Raw genomic sequence first — 4,647 nt, 5'->3', positions numbered from 1 at the left:
GTGAAAAAGGTTGGATCTCATGGGATAAAGGGGGAGGTGGCTAGATGGGTGGAGAACTGGCTTGGTCACAGAAGACAGAGGGTGGTAGTGGAAGGGTCTTTTTCCGGCTGGAGGCCTGTGACTAGTGGTGTTCCGCAGGGCTCTGTATTGGGACCTCTGCTGTTTGTGATTTATATAAACGATCTGGAAGACGGTGTAGCTGGGGTGATCAGTGAGTTTGCGGACGACACAAAATTGGCAGGACTTGCAGATAGTGAGGAGCATTGTCAGAAGCTACAGAAGGACATAGATAGGCTGGAAATTTGGGCAAAGAAATGGCAGATGGAGTTCAATCCTGATCAATGCGAAGTGATGCATTTTGGTAGAAATAATGTAGGGAGGAGCTATACGATAAATGGCAGAACCATAAAGGGTGTAGATATGCAGAGGGACCTGGGAGTGCAAGTCCACAGACCCTTGAAAGTGACGTCAGAGGTGGAGAAGGTGGTGAAGAAGGCAAATGGCATGCTTGCCTTTATAGGACGGGGCATAGAGTATAAAAGTTGGGGTCTGATGTTGCAGATGTATAGAACGTTGGTTCGGCCGCATCTGGAATACTGCGTCCAGTTCTGGTCGCCACACTACCAGAAGGACGTGGAGGCTTTGGAGAGAGTACAGAGGAGGTTTACCAGGATGTTACCTGGTATGGAGGGGCTTAGTTATGACGAGAGATTGGGTAAACTGGGGTTGTTCTCCCTGGAAAGACGGAGGATGAGGGGAGACTTAATAGAGGTGTATAAAATTATGAAAGGCATAGATAGGGTGAACGGTGGGAAGCTTTTCCCCAGGTCGGTGGTGACGTTCACGAGGGGTCATAGGTTCAAGGTGAAGGGGGGGAGGTTTAACACAGATATCAGACAGACATATTTTACACAGAGGGTGGTGGGGGCCTGGAATGCGCTGCCAGGCAAGGTGGTGGAGGCGGACACACTGGGAACGTTTAAGACTTATCTAGACAGCCATATGAACGGAGTGGGAATGGAGGGATACAAAACAATGGTCTAGTTTGGACCAGGGAGCGGCGCGGGCTTGGAGGGCCGAAGGGCCTGTTCCTGTGCTGTATTGTTCTTTGTTTGTTCTTTGTAAATCTAGCGGGGTGTGGGGGTGGGGGGTGGTGGGAGAGCATTTAGTGAGGAGATTGCACAAGATAGAATGGGTGGGGGAGTGCGAAGTTTACATTCGCCTCTATTGGATAACTTATGCTAACAGTATAGTCAATTTAGGGCTGTTCAACAATGATAGTGACCTAACAGCATTTTAGTTGAACTGTGAAGTGTGGATGTTTAAAGTTAGTGAAGAAATCACAAGACTGGAAGAAGTAGTTCAGAGCACAGAACTCACCTAGGTGCAAATTTTGAACATGGGACGGGTGAAAACTGTATTAGATTCAAGGCGGGCACAAAAGGAAATAATCCAGTAGATTAAATGAACACTGAAGGAAGTGAACAGGGTGATAGGATAGACATTAATGGACATTTGAAATCCCACAACATTGTTTTCTGAGTTTGGGACAATTTGAAAAAAGTGCTGGTAAGGAAGCTACCTTAACACAATGATGCTATTTCAGATAAGGAACGGACATGCAAACCAAGTTACTACCTGAAATCAGATTGAAAGGTTTGATTTGTGTTTCAAAGATGTCATGTTATAGATTTCAGTGAATAAGAAATTCCAGAGGACTGGAAGGAGTTATGCATTATATACAAATGCCTCTCACCAGAAAAGGGGTGAGGCAAGTATTGAAGGTTTTTAATTACTGTAGGAATTTTGTGGAAGACTATGCAGTGCTTGGAAAACCCTTAGTGTTCAATTAAAGGAGGCAGAGCCAGTAGTGAATTAAGAGAATGAGGAGAGAAAGAGAAACAGGATTTTTTTAGATTTAAAATTCACCATGATGAAGGTCCAACATTAGGATTGCCAGATCTCACTAAACCATTTTGCATTTTTTGTCAGGAAAATGATGGAATGCAAGCTTCAGTAGTAACCCAACAACACAGAGGCAGATTAAGACCAGTGGGGTACGAAGTGTTTCAGAACCAGTCACCTTGATGGGCAAAATCATTCTTTACAGCCCACATATAATCGTGCAACTTTTAGAAGCAGGTAGATTAAAAGGGGTTTCCAATGGAAGACATTCAAAATGGGAAGCATATCTTTTGCCAGGAGACAAGCATGTAGAAATCAGCAGAAATGTAAGGGAAAATCCTGCAGGAGGACTGACAGTGCTAGGAACAGAACATGAATACATTGCAGAAGCCAATGAAGAAACAAGTGAAGGTTTAGCAGAAGAACCACTCGCAGGTGAAGGTGTAATCAACCTGTATGTAGATGGGGCTAGAAAGCATGTCAATGGCGAATCCTGCACCGCATGGTCAGTGGTAAATAATAAAGGAATAGTGATTGCAGTAGAACAGATTCCAGGAAGTAAATCAGCACAGGGAACAGAATTGTTAGCTTTAACTAACGCTTTAGAATGGGATGCAGGGAAACGAGTTAACATCTACACATATAGCTGATTTGCATTTGGGTTATTCATGAGTGTATGACAACTTAGAATAGGCGAGGTGTTATTCCCTCAAGTGAGAGACACATACAGCATGAAAGCCTGATTAAAGATCTAATCCAAGCAACCCACAGTCCTGTAAAAGCAGCAGTAATCAAAGTGCAGACACAGAAGAAAATTAAGAGTCAGGCCCAAAAAGGAAACAGTCAAGCAGACAGGGCAGCTGAAGATTTGTTAGAACAAAATTTGGAAGAAATCCAAACAGCAGGTGTGGCAGCATTACAAGTCAGTAATAATCCTGACATTGATGACATTGATGTGAGGCAAATAATCCGGACAAATGTGAGAAAATGCATTTTGGATGGTCTAATACAGATAGGAAATATACAGTAAATGGCAGAACCCTTAAGAGTATTGATAGGCAAAGGGATCTGGGTGTACAGGTACACAGGTCACTGAAAGTGGCAATGTAGGTGGAGAAGGTAGTCAAGAAGGCATACGGCATGCTTGCCTTCATCGGCTGGGGTATTGAGTTTAAAAATTGGCAAGTCATGTTGCAGCTTTATAGAACCTTAGTTAGGCCGCACTTAGAATATAGTGTTCAATTCTGGTCGCCACACTACCACTCTCCACAGAAGGATGTGGAGAATTTGGAGAGGGTACAGAAAAGATTTACCAGGATGTTGCCTGGTAATTAGCTATGAGGAGAGGTTGGAGAAACTTGGTTTGTTCTCACTGGAGCGACGGGGGTTGAGGGGAGACCTGATAGACGTCTACAAGATTATGAGAGGCATGGACAGAGTAGATAGTCAGAAGCTTTTTCCCAGGGTGGAAGAGTCAGTTACTAGAGAGCATAGGTTTAAGGTGCGAGGGGCAAGGTTTAAAGGAGATGTACGAGGCAGATCTTTTACACCGAGAGTAGTGGGTGCCTGGAACTCGTTGCCGGGGGAGGTAGTGGAAGCGGATATGGTAGTGATTTTAAAGGGGCGTCTTGACAAGTACATGAATAGGATGGGAATAGAGGGATATGGTCCCCAGAAGGGTAGGGGGTTTTAGTTAAGTCGGGCAGCATGGTCGGTGCAGGCTTGGAGGGCCGAAGGGCCTGTTCCTGTGCTGTAATTTTCTTTGTTCTTTGTTCTATGTACAAGAGGAAGCTTCAGAGGAGAAGCAGCATGGAAAAAACAAGGGGGACAAAAAGGTCAAGATGGTGTATGGAGGAGAGAAGGAAAAATAATAGCACCAGAAGCAATGCAACAAACCTTGCTGAACTTGTAGCATGGAGTAGCCCACATAAGCAGAGACAAGTTGGTCAATTTAATTGGAAAAAGTTGGTGCTGGAAAGGAATGGGACAAATGATAGCCAAATTCTGTCAAAGGTGTATACAATACGCCCAAGTGAAACTCAGTCGGCATTACAAGATTTAAATGGGAAATCAGCCAAGACCCAAAGGACCATGGGAATATTTGCAAATGGATTTTACAGGACTACCTACAGTGAAAGGAAGAACTATTGTTTCGTTATCATTGACCAGTTCACTAGATGGGTTGAGACATTCCCATGTAGAGATGCCTCAGCAATAATAGTGGTTTTGATATTGGCCAATATGATAATACCTAGGTGGGGAATGTTTCTTCAGTTAGACTCAGACCAAGGAAGTCACTTCACAGGAAGAATTTTAAGAGAAGTCTGCCGAATGTGAGGGACAAAACAAAGGTTTCACATACCATACCATCTACAGAGCTCAGGAATGGTAGAATGCATGAATTGTACTCTGAAGAACAGCTTAGCCAAAGCCATTTTAGAAGAAGAAAACAATTGAGTACAGGCTTTGCCTGCAATATTATTACGACAGAGAGCCACTCCATCCTGAGGAACAGGATTAACCCTTTTCAAAGTGATGATTGATAGAGCAATGCGCCTTGCAGAGGATGTATCAATGGGAGGGGGAGAGATTGAAATTGGCAGAGAAGCAATGTTTCAGTGTTTGAGAAATTTGGTGGATTGTTTACATTCTCTTAAAAAAAACAGGTGACCACTCAACAACAGCAAAGAGATTTGCTGTTGTTGAAATTGGCAGAGGAGAACACTCCTAAGCTACCTACCC

The sequence above is a fragment of the Mustelus asterias genome, chromosome 23, assembly GCF_964213995.1.
Source record: "Mustelus asterias chromosome 23, sMusAst1.hap1.1, whole genome shotgun sequence".
Taxonomy (NCBI): Eukaryota; Metazoa; Chordata; class Chondrichthyes; order Carcharhiniformes; family Triakidae; genus Mustelus; species Mustelus asterias.
The sequence above is the reverse complement of the archived record's forward strand: the minus strand, read 5'-3'. Positions refer to the sequence as shown.